General features: G+C 40.3%; 1 long non-coding RNA gene across 2 annotated transcripts in view; it reads left to right on the forward strand.

Moving 5' to 3' along the window:
* The window catches only part of LOC109453347 (uncharacterized), a 67998-nt gene that overhangs the window by 2372 nt on the left and 50423 nt on the right, over nt 1-15203 (forward strand). Inside the window, exon 3 of one of the 2 annotated variants that reach the window (XR_002138267.2) lies at nt 13354-13433. The exons of the other annotated variant lie outside the window; for it this stretch is intronic. This is a non-coding gene — a long non-coding RNA (uncharacterized LOC109453347). The remainder of the gene's footprint in view (nt 1-13353; nt 13434-15203) is intronic. 2 annotated transcript variants of the gene reach the window in all.

Genomic DNA, 15203 nt, shown 5'->3' on the forward strand with positions numbered 1-15203 from the left:
TTAAGAACACCCGTCTTTTTGGTAATATCATGGAGTTTCTGTTCTCCTTAAATAAGGTGGTTTTGTTATTTCTGATTCAGAGAACACCCTGCCACTGAGCAGAAGCCTGAGTGACATGGCTGTGGGAGGTGGCCGTTTAGGGGTCTCCCTTCTTTTTCTTTATGAGAAAGGCAGAGATGTGAGATTTGATGAAAGTATGGGGGACCATGGAAGAGAGGTGAGGGTTATATTGTTTTCTAAATATAAAATGTATATGAACTGTCATAAAACGAGATGATTCCATTCACAGACAAAGCAGAGTGAAACCAGAAGATCATGTAATTACAACTGGTGCTAGACCTCTGAGTCAAAGCACAGCTTAGCGGTTTCAGAAATCAAGGTGCTTCCCTGGGGTGCTGGATTCAAAGTAATCTTGTGACTAAAGTGGAGCTTCAGCCCACTTAATTGCTTCAAGACAGCCCCACACTCCTCTTGTTTACCCTTTGATCTTAACTCATGGATCCTGAGCAGGGCTCTCACACTTGAGTGTGCGTCAGAATCACCTATAGTGTTTGTTAAACACGCGGCTTCCAGGGTCCACCTCTGGAGAGTCTAATTCAGCAGGGCTACGGGAGGGCTCAGGAAGCTGTATTTATGATAAGTCCTCTGGGTGGTTCAGATACAGGGGCCCATGGAATGAACTATGAGAAACAATGATTTAGTGGTACTTGTGATTTACCTAGTTTTGATGGGGGAAGAAATATTAGAAGAACAATTGGGATAAGACCACAGAAATATCACTTAAAAATCAATCCATTCATCTGACTAAAGCAAGATTGTACACATCTTATAATTATATTCAACAAATGTTAGATAAATGTCCAAGGGTCTTATCACAAATATTGTTGACCCTCCCCCCTGTTTTCTTTAGTAATAGTTGGATGATAGCTTCCTGGGAATTTCTAGAATCACAATGATTTTAAAAACTTTCTTAGAGCAATAACATTCAAAATTTGGATTGAGGTTTTGAAATGAATAAATTCATACACCCCCATCTCATTTTAACGAACATTTACTACATTTCCACCATAAACCATGTTCTGGGCCACTATCTGAGTTAAAAGCTGGCTTTGCCTTCATGTCTAGTGATAGGAAACAAAAGAAAATGTCCCTGCTAAGTACAGAACAATGAAATATAATTAATGCCATAATAGATGGACCTGTAAAAAGCATGGGAAGTGAGATGAAAATAAAGTTTTTAGACCTAAAAGCAACCTTAGAGGCAAGTCTCGAGGCTATGAAAATTTTGTTTCATGAAAAGAGAGTTGGTGCTCAAAGTTTGGAAGATTTCAGTATCATCATTTGTGTGAAAGTCCTTAAAAATCTACATCATGCTTTCTGTCCCACCCACATGAACTTTGTAAGTCATATTCTGTGTGTGTGTGTGTGTGTGTGTGTGTGTGTGTGTGTGTGTGTTTTGGTATCCAAATGAAAGAAACTTGTAAATATTACTTTATTATATTGTTTTCTTTAATCATTTATTTTACACAGTCCTTTGGACCTTCTGAAATATCTTGGTAACTGGGATTATCATACCCATCTTGTTTTAACTTGGTGGATTGTTTATATAGTTGTGTTGATCAACATACGCATGGTTCCCTAAAACATGGTTTCCCAGCTACTAGGAACCAGTCCTACAGAGCCACAGAGTTAGTATCTGAGCTCACATATTGTGTTTTATTTCTGAAACCTCACTCCTTCATGCAAATAATTTCATTTTGGGAAAGGATTTGGTAGTATTTTGACCTGTGGCATGTTTAAAACCTAGGTACCTAAAGCAAAACAGCAATGAACAAAAGTAAACAAACAAAGAAAGGTCTCTCTAAACCTCCTATTACTTGTAAGGGTCTAACAGTGCTGGAAATAGGCAAGGAAAGATTCTTTGAACAGCATATTTCTACAGATAGCACTTCAGTTGGTTTCTGAGTAGGAGGCTCCCAGATCAAGGCTACACAAAAGAAACAATCAGGGCAAGAAGGATGAACTTGCTGTGTGAACTTGACGTTACTTAGCTTTTGAAGCTGCAGATTTCTTATCTATAAAATGGCAGGTCGGAGATACTTAGAAAGTGTTTATTGTGAGTGAATGCTTACCTCACCGGGTGGTTAAGAGAATTAAAGGAATGGATTTACACGCAGTATTTAGGACGGTGCTTGGCTCATATGCAGCATATGCTCAATAAGCGGTAACTCTGTTTTCTATTTCTAGCTGATAGTTTTGTACAAATCACATAATCTGTCTTGATCTCCCTTTCCTTTATCTGAATCCTATATTTCATGAATTTTGTTTCTGTGAGAAGAAAAAGAATTTTATGAAAGTGCCTGGCTCACAGTAGGCCCTCAATAGAGGGGGGGAAATGGCAAACGGATTCTGCCCTTGGGTATGTGGGGTGTTCAGAGATTCTAAACATGGACTTTCATATCACTAATCTTGTGCAAACCTTTAGCTATCACTGCTTGAAAGCAGAGAAGCAATAAAGAGTGTGGAACACTTCAAAATGCAATGCAAGGATGTGACCACGGCAAGGAAGATCAAATACATTTGGGGAGAATACGTGAAACCACTCAGAGTGAGCGCAGCCAGGAAGAAGCCTTAACGGCTATGGTTCGGTAACTTGGGGCCTCGCAGAAGTCGCCTTCAGTCTAAAGAGGCCAAGCAAACAGGACCTCAAGGGCAAAAAAGAAAAAGATCATTTGTTCTTTTGGTGGTTTGTACAGTTTAATTAGAAGCACAAGCTGAGTATATAGCAGGCAACAAATGAACGCTTACTGATGACACACTGTTGGTTGCATACCCAGGAGCTATTCACTTTTTTCCCTCGGTGATAGCAACCTGGTTTTGACCAAGAAACAAGAGGTCCAGTCCCAGAGAATGACTCATGGTTGGTCTAAATCAGTCATGGCAATTCTATTCTTTTTTCCCAGTGATTGGTGTAGAAGTGGTCATATGACCCAGTTCTGGCCAATAAGACATAAAGAAGATATCTCTTGGCTATTACTGGGAAACAGAAAACAGAGATGACTGTGATTGTATTTATCCCATAAGGCACTCATGAAAATTAAGTGGTACATGCCAAGTTCTTAGTGCAGTACCTGGTATATAATAAGCACTAGATGGTGTTATTATTTAATTTTAAATTATTATTATTATTTAAATCAGATCAGTTTATGTTTGGCACAAATGCCAAGCACCGAGCTTTCTGGTGGGGAGGAGAAGTGGCTCATGTGTCAGCGATCTGTGAAAGCATCCCTGTGCTGGGTGGGAGGCTGCACCAGGGGGTCTCTGGGTGCTCTCTGACTCTGAGTTCCCAAGGTGATTGAAATCTATGTGCCTGCAGCAGACACATTGCGTGCCCTAAGCTGCATGCCTTCAGCCCACCTGCTTTCTGCTGCAGCTGTGGAGGGCAGGACCCCATGTTGCTGCATTGGGTTCATTTCAAGCATCTCTTGCTCCTCTCTCAGCTTCCTTCCTTGGCTGTTTTTCAAGGCAGGGCAGACTAGATATGCAGGGGAGTCATTGCTCCCTGGGGTGGAGGGGACATGAAAGATAATGAAGACCTAGTTCTTATCCTCTGAGGGCCGGTGGGACCTGCGTGGAGGTGGTAAAAATATATATATAATATACTTGCTAAATTAGAGATAAATTTGGGGTGTTCTGAGTGGAGTTGAAGGAATGTTTGAGAAAGAACTGAATCCTGAAGGATGAGTAGAACTCAGACAGGCAGAGAGAAGACAAAGGTTTTCCATTTGGAGACCAGCAGGTGCATGGGCGTGATGAAGAGCAGGGTGCAGAGTGCAAGGAGCAGAGTGCAAACACCAGAGATGGGAGAGAAAGGTAAGATGAGAGCCTCCAAGACTTTTAATCTGGAGAGGGATGGGACCAGATCTGTGCTTTACTAAGTTTGCTCTGGTGGTTGGTGGGAAGGGTAGATTGGAGTGAAGAAATGCCAAAGGTAGGCAGATGAATTCAGAGTCATTCCAGCAACGGAGGAGAGAAATAATGACAGCTTGACCTAAGCAAGTGGGGACTGCAGTGATTTGCACAATCAATCCTTCTAAAAGATGGGAATAGGAGGTGGCTGAAGAGAAGGGAGGGAAAAGGCAGTTTTTCTCTTGTGAGAGGCCACGATGAAGTGTTTAAAGAGAACTGCCCTATCAGACATTTCCTCACATGGCCTGCAGATGAAACAAGTCATTTTTGAAATGGATCCTCTCCCTTGAAATGGGTCCTAGAAGGACAGTTCCACGACCTCCTTTTAGTCCTCTGGCAATGCACATCCAGGTTCATTTCTAGAAGCCTTTATTTCAAGTGAACTACCATCAGCATCTCCTTCACAGGTCTTTGGACAGAACGTTAGATTCTTTGGCTGGTTTATTTTTATTCTATTTATTTATTTATTTATTTTTTCATGCGTGCAGCTCTTTCCTACATAGTACATGAAAAGATGTCTTGGAACAACATGCGTTGGAATGTGAGGGAAATAATGTGGACTTGTGCCAGCCATTTGCAAGAGTGATGAATGATTTGAGGAAAGATGCTTGCCAAGTTCATTCTTCTACTTAGAGATTGGGTAAAATATCAGGTGCAATATAAACATAGTTCTTTCAGAAAAAGTAAGGGAATAGGGCTGCTCTATGATAGATGAGCCACAAGCTGATAAGTAACAAACCCAATTATACAAAAACTGAAAGACAAGGCAAGGCAGAGGTAGTTTCATCATGTGATCCACAGTACCCCAGAAACACATCTGTAACAGCTTATCATTAGAAGAGTGCAGAGACACCAACCCTTGGAAAGATCTATGTGATACATTCCAAAACAGTAACGTTGTATTTTATACTTAATGAAAACAAATTATTATTCAGTAAAGAAAAACTTGTCTCAGCAGTCCACTGATTTGTGATTAACGACAATAGCTTTGGTTTGGATGGTAAAAGATCTCACCATCCCCAATTTTCTTGGACTGTGCTATTGTATCTCCATATGTGCAAAACATTTTGCAAGTTACACTAAAGTAAATAAAAATGAATGTTTGACACTTGAAGACTATTTTGTAATATATGCTTGTTTGTTTGTAATATAGATAGTATTTGAATCACTTTTATATGTCTTAATAATTATGCATTTGATGTAGAATATTATGGTCTGTAGCACTGCTGAGTTTTCAGTTTCCTGCTGGCTCTGGTTCTGCTAGTCTGCTAGTGAAATTCTGCAGGGCTTTTGGCTTTGTTTTCAAAACTGGGATGCTCAGTGTGTTTGGGGGAATGGCAAGCAAAGTTGGGCGGTACACACAGCACATCTTCCTGTAGTGTGTTTCTGTATTTGATCAAAATTGAGAGAAAATAGATATTTTATGATAAATGTAAAATTGGTATGCATTTCATAGGTAACATGAAATCAATGAAGAAATTTTTTATCTAGAGCTGGGTGCTTGAAATTACTTCCTGGATCTCTAAATCTCTGTCCCTATCACTTCCTCCACCTAGGTTTGCTTTCACTCTACTCTTCCTACAGGTGCTTCAGAGGAAGTTTTTAAAGCACTAACTTTGAAAGATGCTAGAACTGGAGTCATGATAACCTTGTCTTGTCTCTACTAATTATTGACCATGTTATAAGCAAGGATATTAACCAGCCCTTACTTCTCTGTATGTGGAATGGAGATGGTCTTACCTATTCCACAAAGTCACTGAAACTAAAATGTAATTAGGTTGCTAATATTAAATTGGATTTTGGTCACCTCTCTAATGGAATGAATATAAAAATTCAAAATAGATATCTTTCTAAAAATTTGTTTAAAAAGCAGGCTTTTAGAAGACTGGATCTCAGTTTTCTGTGCACTGTTCCAGTTTTTACCATCATCTATTTCATACTTGTGCCTTAAGTTCTTTTAACACAAATGCGCTCTGCATATTAAATACATTGGAATAGGAAGATCCAAGATGGTGGAATAGGTAACACTATGCCTCCCGCATCCCAGGACCACATTAAAATTACAACTAAGTTATAGAACAGTCAACCTAGAGAATCATCTGAAAACTAGCTGAACAGAACCCCTATAACTAAGGACATAAAGAAGAGGCCATGTTGAGATTGGTAGGAGGGGTGGAGAGGTAAAATAGGCTGACCCCAAACCCACAGGTAGTGGTTGAACACTGGAAGGGACACCTTGGTGGTAGACGACCCTCTGAAAAGTGAGGGGTCCCAGCCCCACATCGGGCTCCCCAGCCCAGGGGTCCTGTGCCGGGAAGAGGAATCCCCACAACATCTGACACTGAAAATCAGAGAGGGTTCTGGTGAGACAGAAGGGGGCTAGAAACCAAGACATCCTCTTAAAGAGCCTGCACACAGACTTGCTCACTTGCAAGTACTCACCCTGGGCTTCAGCAGAGGGGTGGCAGCTTAATAGGTGCCAGAGACATACAGGGAAAGTCTGAGTGTGTGGCTTCAGGGCAAAGGCTGGAGGGACAGCCATCATTATCCTTGTGTGGCGCCTGCCTCGTGTGTAGCCTATAAGTGGGTGCCATCTTTCCTGTGTTAAACCTTCCCTCAAAGGGCCAAATCTGATGCCCCTCTGGTTTGGTAAAATCTGCACATGCACCATCCTGGTGACTCTCTGGGACCCTGCCCCGCTCAGCTAGTGCTGCACTGTGGAATCACTCTTGGCTCCTGGGTGGCAGGCCCCACCCCGCAAGCTGCAGAAGCCTTTTACAGCAGTGGATGGCCCATGGGGGCCTGAGGAACTTTCAGTGGTAGGCGGTCAGCCACAGCTTGCACTGTAGCCTCTCTTGATCTGCTGGCCCAAGGTGAGCAGTGGCTGGCTGTGGTAATCTCTGGGCATTTTGTGGGGTGGCCACAAGCTTAGCACTGGTGCATTAACTTTGTAAAACCACTGGCCCCACCTTGTGACTTCCTGGGACCCCGCCCAGCCCAATCTGGGTGGCATCACTGGGGGGCACTGTGAACACCATGTTAACCAGCCCGTCCTGCACACCTCAGGAGGCTCTTTCGGTGGCTGAGACTTATGAGCAGTCAGCAGGTGGCAACAGGCATAGAAGGGCCCTGAACCTTTTGCTAAGCTGCCCCAGACTCAATACTGGTGGCAGCTGGCCTTGGTTCATAGCGAGGTTACCCGTCACATGCCTCCAGGTCCAGTGCAGGCAACAACAAACTGCATATAGCTTTGTGGTTCCTGCCAGGTAGCTCTGAGCCAGTCAGAGGCAAGGCTGAAATTGGCCTGCATGGGAGTCCCTCCAAAGAGACACCAGAAACAACACACCCAGAGGATGGCCTCAGACCACACCAGAGCACTACCTGATTAGCCCCACAAGTGGAACAAAGGATAACCTCAACAGGCACAAGAGCCCACTGGGGTGAATCACCCTCTGAATGGTCAGCCCCCACACAGCAGCTGATACATTGTGGGCATAGCCAATCCACACAGCCAGTCAGCCTAAGAGTCAGTCCCACCCACTGACATGCCAAAAGCAATCAAGGCTCAACTACCACAAAAAAATATACACAACACACACAAAGGGAACTCCTAGAACACACACACAGGTGTTCAGAGAGACTGCACCACTGGACCACACAGGACACTGGCTACGTAAGGCCACCTGGCAAACACTGAGAGACACAGGAGATCTACCTGACACATAGATGCAAACACAGAGAGGTAGCCAGAATGAAGAAACAAAGAAAGGTCCCTAATAAAAGAACGAGAGAAAATTCCAGGAAAAGAACTAAATGAAATGGAGACAACCAGCTTACCAGAGATAGAGTTTAAAACACTGGTTATAAGAATGCTTAAGGAACTTAGTAAGAACTTCAACAAAGAGATAGTAAGCATAAAAAAGGACATAGAAACCATAAAAAGGAACCAGTAAGAAATAATGAATACAATAACTGAAATGACGGATATACTACAAGGAATGAACAGCAAATTAGATGAAACAGAAGATTGAATCAGCAACAAGGCAGCAGACAAAGTAGCAGAAAACATCCAATTGGAACAAGAAAAGGAAAAAGAGTTTTAAAAAATGAAGATAGTTTAAGGGACCTCTGGAACAACATCAAACATAACAACATTCACATCATAGGAATACCAGAAGGAGAAAAGAGGGAACAACGTATCAAGAACCTATTTGAAGAAATGACTGAAAACTTCCATTACTGGTGATGGAAATAGACATATAAGGCCAGAAAGTGCAGAGTCCCAAACAAGATGAACCCAAACAGCCCACACCAAGACTCATTACAATTAAAATGGAAAAGGTTAAAGACAAGGAGAGAATCCTAAAAGCAGCAGGAGAAAGACAAGTAGTTACTTACAAGGGAGCTCCCATAAGACTGCCAGCTGATTTCTCAATAGAAACTTCACAGGCCAGAAGGGAGTGGCAGGAAGTATTCAAAGTAATGAAAAACAAGGGCCTACAACCAAGACTACTCTACCCAGCAAGACTATCATTCAAAATTGAAGGAGAGATAAAGAGCTTCCCAGACAAGAAAAACTCAAGGAATTCATTACCATCAAGTCAGTATTACAAGAAATGTTAAAGGGACTTCCTTAAGGAGAGGAAAGAGAAAAACAAATAAACAAAAGAAAGTAAAAAATAATGAATATGAAAATGGCAATAGCTGTGTACCTATCAATAATCACTTTAAATGTAAATGGATTAAATGCTCCAATCAAAAGACATAGGGTAGCTGAATGGATAAGAAAACAAGACTCATTTACATGCTGTCTACAAGAGACCCACCTCAGATTGAAAGACAAACTGATTGAAAGTAAAGGGATGGAAAAAGATATTTCACTCAAATAGAAATGAAAAAAAAAAAAAAGTTGGGGTAGCAGTACTTAGACAAAACAGACTTTAATACAAAGACATAATAGGAGACAAATAAGGACATTACGTAATGATAAAGGGATCAATCCAACAAGAGGACATAATCCTAGTATATATCTATGCACCCGAAATAGGAACACCTAAATATATTTTTAAAATATTGACTGACATAAAGGCAGAGATTGACAGCAACACAATCATAGTAGGGAACTTTAACACCCCATTGACTCCAATGGACAGATCTTCCAGACAGAAAGTCAACAAGGAAACAGTAGCCTTAAATGATACACTAGACCAGATACATTTAAATGATATTTTTAGAGCATTTCACCTGAATGCAGCAGGGTATACATTCTTTTCAGGTACACATAGAACATTTTCCAAGATAGACAACATGTTAGGCCCTCAAACAAGTCTCAATTAATTTAAGAAGATTGACATCATATCAAGAGTCTTCTCTGACCACAGTGGTATGAAACTAGAAATAAATTACAAAAATCCCCTGAAAAACACACAAACACATGGAGGCTAAATAACATGCTACTAAACCATGAATGAATCAACAGTGAGATCAAGGAAGAAATCAAGATACCTTGAGACAAGTGAAAATGAAAACACAATGACCCCAAATCTATGGGACACAGCAAAAGCAGTCCTAATAAGGAAATCCATAGCAATGCAGGCCTACCTCAAAAAACAAGAAAAAATATCAGCTGAAAGTGAGTAGAACGAAGGAAATAATAAAGATCAGAGCAGAAATAAACAAAATAGAGACTAAAAAAAAATACAAAAGACCAATGAAACCAAGATCTGGTTCTTTGAAGAGATTAAAAAACAATTGATAAACCTTTAACCAGATTTATCAAGAAAAACAGAGAGGGGACCCAAATAAATAAAATCAGAAGTGAACAAGGAGAGGTGACAATGGACACGACAGAAATACAAAAGATTTTAAGAAAACATGAGCAATTATACGACAACAAATTGGACAATCTGGAAGAAATGGATAAATTCCTAGAAGCATATAATCTTCCAAGGCTGAATCAAGAAGAAACAGAAAATCTGAACCAACCAATTTCTACTAATGAAATTGAATCAGTGATCAACAAGCTCCCAACAAACAAAAGTCCTGCACCAGATGACTTCACAGGTGAATTTTACCAAACATTCAAAAAAAGAATTAATACTTATTCTTTTCAAACTATTCCAAAAATTTCAAGAAGAGGGCAGGCTCCCAAACTCATTCTATGAGGCCACCATTACCTTGATTTCAAAACCAAAGACATTACATAAAAAATAAAATTGTAGGCCGATATCCCTGATGAACATAGATGCAAAAGTCCTCAATAAAATATTAGCAAACCAAATTTGGCAATACATTAAAAAAGATCATACACCATGATCAAGTGGGATTTATTTTTGGTATACAAGATTGGTTCAATATCCACAAATCAATTACTGTGATACACCACTTAAACATAATGAAAAATAAAAATTATATAATCATATAATTTTTTTTCTTTTATTTCCCTTGTCTGTGGAGATATAGCATGAAAATATTACTAAAGGTAACGTCTGAGAGTTTACTGCCTATGTTTTTTTTCTAGGAGTGTTATGTTTTCGGATCTTACATTCAAGACTTTAATCCATTTTGAGTTTATTCTTTTATATGACATAAGAAGGTGGTCCAGTTTCATTGTTTTACATGTATATGTCCAGTTTACCCAGTGCCATTTATTGAATAGACTGTCTTTACTCCAGTGTAAATTCTTGTTTCCTTTGTCACAGATTAAGTGATCATATAGGTATAGATTTATTTCTGGGTTCCTTATTCTGTTCCATGGACCTATTTGTCTGTTTTTATGCTGATACCATGCTGTTTTGATTAATATGGCCTTGTAGTATAATTTGATATATCAGGTAGCATGATAACTCCAGCTTTGTTCTTATTTCTCATGATTGCCATGGCTATTCAAGGGTCTTTTATGGTTCCATATAAATTTTAAGATTATTTGCTGTAGTGCTGTGAAAAATGCCATTGGTATTTTGATAGGTATTGTGTTGAATCTATATATTATTTTAGGTAATTTGGACATTTTAACTGTATTAATTATTCTTACCCATGATCATGGTATATGTTTCCATTTATTTGTATCTTCTTTCATTTTTCTCTTCAGTTTTTATAATTTTCTGGGTACAGGTCTTTTACTTCCTTGGTACAATTTATTCCTAGGTATTTTTTTTTATGCAATTGTAAATGAGATTATTTTCTCCATTTCTCTTTCTGATAGTTCCTTATTGGATTTCTTTTACAGAAGCTGGGAATTTTTATTTTTAAATGTAAACTCTTTTGATTTTTAGATGTTGGTGCAAAAAAATATTTTTTCAAAGAATTTTAGGCTAAAAAAATACTTCTACAGTGGCTCTGAATTACATGCTTTTTAGTCCCTAAGAAATCTGAAAGATAGAGTAGGACACATACATGCTTAAAATATCCTGATAGCCCTTACACCCTACTTTTAGAATTTGGGCGGCAGACTTGTTGGGTTCTGGTCTCCAGTGAATGGCCTGATTGGGTCCAGCAGTAATTTATAGGTTATGGCAGAGACCTGGGACTAAGAGCCCTACACTCCCAATTTAAAATTAGCTTAGTCCCAAACTGTCTTCCCGTTGGCCTTACCTTACTATGCTTCCTTCTGCAACTGTTTATCACTTCTTAGTCCCAAACTGTCTTCCCGTTGGCCTTACCTTACTATGCTTCCTTCTGCAACTGTTTATCACTTCCTAATTTGTGCCAATTTAGTCTTTATCTTGCAAGCTCATTAGTCTCAGGCTACTTCACACACATACACACCTCCTCGAGTCCCGATAATATCCTGTTAAAACTCTAATATGGCATTGGTATCTCTGCTAGAATGTAAGAGACCTGAGGAGTATTAATGGCTGTGAATTATTTATCTTTGTGCCTGTATGTCCTGTGCAAGAAACATGGATTGAACATGAAGACTACCAGAGCAGGAATCTGGTCTGTTTAGTTCCTAGAAAAGTATCTCATATTAGAAAAATATCTCACACTAGAACAGTGTCTTACAGTGGTATACAGCTGGCACTCAATAAATTGCTGTTGATTGAACTATTACGTTTCTCACTCACATTTTCTAGATCTTATGTCAACTGAGCAGCCTTTACTGGCACTGAGTTTCTACGATCCACTGCCTCTTCTACACAGATCCAACCCCTCCATTGTGAAGTGAAGGTCAATTAGCAGTGGTAGATCAGAACCATGCCCTTGAAATTCTTCTACCAGCAGGAGTTCAAATTGAAGGACTGTTTTTTTTATTAGAAAGTGATTTTTAATATGGGTATCTATTGGATAGGATATAATTGTATGCAATACTTATGTTTGATGAACCAAGTTGAAAAAGGAAGTCTTCAGAGCTGGAAAGAGTTCTTAATTTAATAGCATGCATTCTCATCACAGGAAAGCCCAGGTGTTAACCAGCAGATTCCAAATACTTTTTTTGGTCAGGTGGCTTGATCAATGTAGTCAAACTCAGGAGTTACCTTACCATCTGCTTTAGTTAGTCACACACAGCACCCAAAGGAATCGCAGAACATTTTCGCCCATGAGGTGGCTCACTCAGTAGTTTGCTTAGCCTGTGGACACTTTCTTATGCACCCTGCAAGATTTCTTCCTTCCCAGCCTGTCCCCCCATAGCTCTCCTCACAAATCCACTTAGCAGTGACTTTAAGTATCAAGTGAATTGGGAGGAAGGGGAGTGTTTCCCTTAATGAAAAAAAAACCAAAAAAACCCCAGCTTCGCACAGGTGCAATGACCTGCCTGGATAAAGAAAGGCTACTTGGATGCCTACAACAGAACCCAATTTTGCACAATAACCCCCAGCTGCAATGTGAGGCTCCAGGTAACGTGATCTGTTTTCACACAGCTTAGAGTTAGGGTGCTGCTGCCACTCACTATAAAGGTTACTATCTCTCTTTTATTGTAATTACAAAAGCTAACTGAAAAACCCGAAACCTTGCTGGGAAATTGCCTACCTACACAAAGAACACAGAGACCCTATCGTTTCGGAGTTCAGTTCTTTCAGAGCTTCTTTATAAAGGAGTTTTTGTCTGTCTTGCAAGGCTCCAACCAGGGAGGAACTGCAAATCCAGGTTAGCTGATTGCTTGGAGTGTTTCAATGTAGGAAGCTCTCTTTGGAGGTTTGCATATAGGCGCTTTACAATTTAGTTTGCAAAAGTTAAGTAAAATGTCAGTCTTGGCACATCTTAGATAGCAGGAAGGGGGAGGGGGTAAAGAGAGAGGGAGGGAGAGGGAAAGGGAGAGAGAGAGAGAGAGAGAGAGAGAGAGAGAGAGAGGAGGGGAGAGGGAGGAGAGAGAGAGACAGGGGAGAGGGAGGGGGAGAGAGAGAGAGAGAGATTCCTGCTAAATGATGTGTCCCGTTTTTTCAGATCCCATCAGCTTCCCTTGAAGAAGGTGTAACAGTATATTTATTCTCCAGCTGTTTGCTTTCACCACCCTTGTGCTCAAGGTTTGTATACTATAATCACAATGCAGAGGGTGTTGGGAGATACTTATTTTTATCCCAACTGCCAGCATCACCACAATGTGTGTGTGATCCAAATTTACACTCCACATACACGCAGCCCTGCTGCCGGGCCAGCTGCTTTCCCCAAGGCTGAGATATGGTTGTTTCATGTTATGCCTCATCAAAAATGTGTGAGTGAAAGCTACACTCACAGTGGCTTTCTTAACAAATATTGAAACGTGTTCCAAATATGAGATTTGTTGTTCGATGGGAGAGAGAGAGAGAGAGACAGACAGACAGACAGACAGACAGACACACTAGCTGGTGTAGACATGTTTAATTCCCCAGACTACACAGGCTCTCTCCTTAGTAAGAAGACTGCTTTCCTGGTGCAGTGATGTGCTCAGCTCAAAGATCCCCTTTCCTTTGAGATAGATGTGGCTGTGTGGCCAGGCTTTGGCTGACTGAACTTGGGCAGAGTATTCTGTGGTACTTCCAGGAAGGCTTCTTAAAAGAAAGGGAGACACTTTTGCCCTTAGTCCTTCCTGTCTACCTGCTGGCTATAAAGATGGTATGAGGCTAGTGCCCCCATTAGCCATCCTAGGCTGAGGTGACCTTGAAGAGAGCCATGTGCTGAGATGTGGAGCGGAAAGATGGAAGGTGCCTCAGTCCCTGCTCTCTCTCTCTCTCTCTCTCTCTCTCTCTCTCTATCTATATATATATATATACACATTATATATATATATATATGGTAATGTATAATGTATTACATATATAGTAATGTATAATATATTTTATATATATTATGAAAGAAAATACCTTTGCGTGTTTAGGTCACTATTTGGGGGTTTTCTGTCATGAGTAGCCAAATGTAATTTCTAACTGATCTATTGACCCAAGTTTTAACATTACCCTAGGCCTCATTCAATGGGTGAATACACACAGAGGACAGAGAACAGTGCCTGGCACTGAGAAAGTGTGCCTAAAGGCTAGCTGTTAATACCTCTTCAGAGAATTATTAGATTTACGAATCATCCCTGAGTTTATACTCTAATGTAGAATACCCATTTTAATTCAGCTTTGTGTTGTAATTAAAAGGTCTCTATAAAAGTGTTGACTGAGATTGGAAGTCCTGTTTGACGTGTTTGACCCATACAATTCGAATGTGTTTTAGTTTGTTTCCTTATTTATTCATTCAGGAAATATTTATTCAGTACCTATTATGTGTGAGGCATAGCTTTAGGTATTGGGGAGGGTCCTGAGGTAGGGTGGCTACCTAATGAAAGGAAGACTCTGGCTTCAAATGCACAGACTAGGAAAGGAGAGAATTAATAAATAATAATAACAGCCAATATTTGCTGAGCACTTCAGATGCAGTATTTTACATGTATTATCTCATTTAAGAGTGATAACAGCCATTTGAAGTGCACTGATTCTATTATTTTTCTCATTATGCAGGCAAGGATATAGATGTGCAAGGAGATTAAGTAACTTGTACAAAGCCCTCGTGAGTGGTGAAAGTGAAATTTGCAAAAGGCATTTGTGTGCTATCAATTTCTCGGCAATAACAACGATAATCCAACAACTGACTGAGCATGTGCTAAGTGCAAGGTCCCACACCGTGTTGTAAGGCAGTTGTTCTCAAAAGTGTGGTCCTGGGACCAGCAGCTGCAACACCACCTGGGAAATCCTAGAAATGCAAATCACTGGCCTCACCCCAGACCTGCTGAATGAGAAACTCTGGGGTGGGGCCCAGGGAGGTGGGTTTCAGCA

This window comes from Rhinolophus sinicus, linkage group LG03 (assembly GCF_036562045.2).
Source record: "Rhinolophus sinicus isolate RSC01 linkage group LG03, ASM3656204v1, whole genome shotgun sequence".
In the NCBI taxonomy this organism is placed as follows: domain Eukaryota; kingdom Metazoa; phylum Chordata; class Mammalia; order Chiroptera; family Rhinolophidae; genus Rhinolophus; species Rhinolophus sinicus.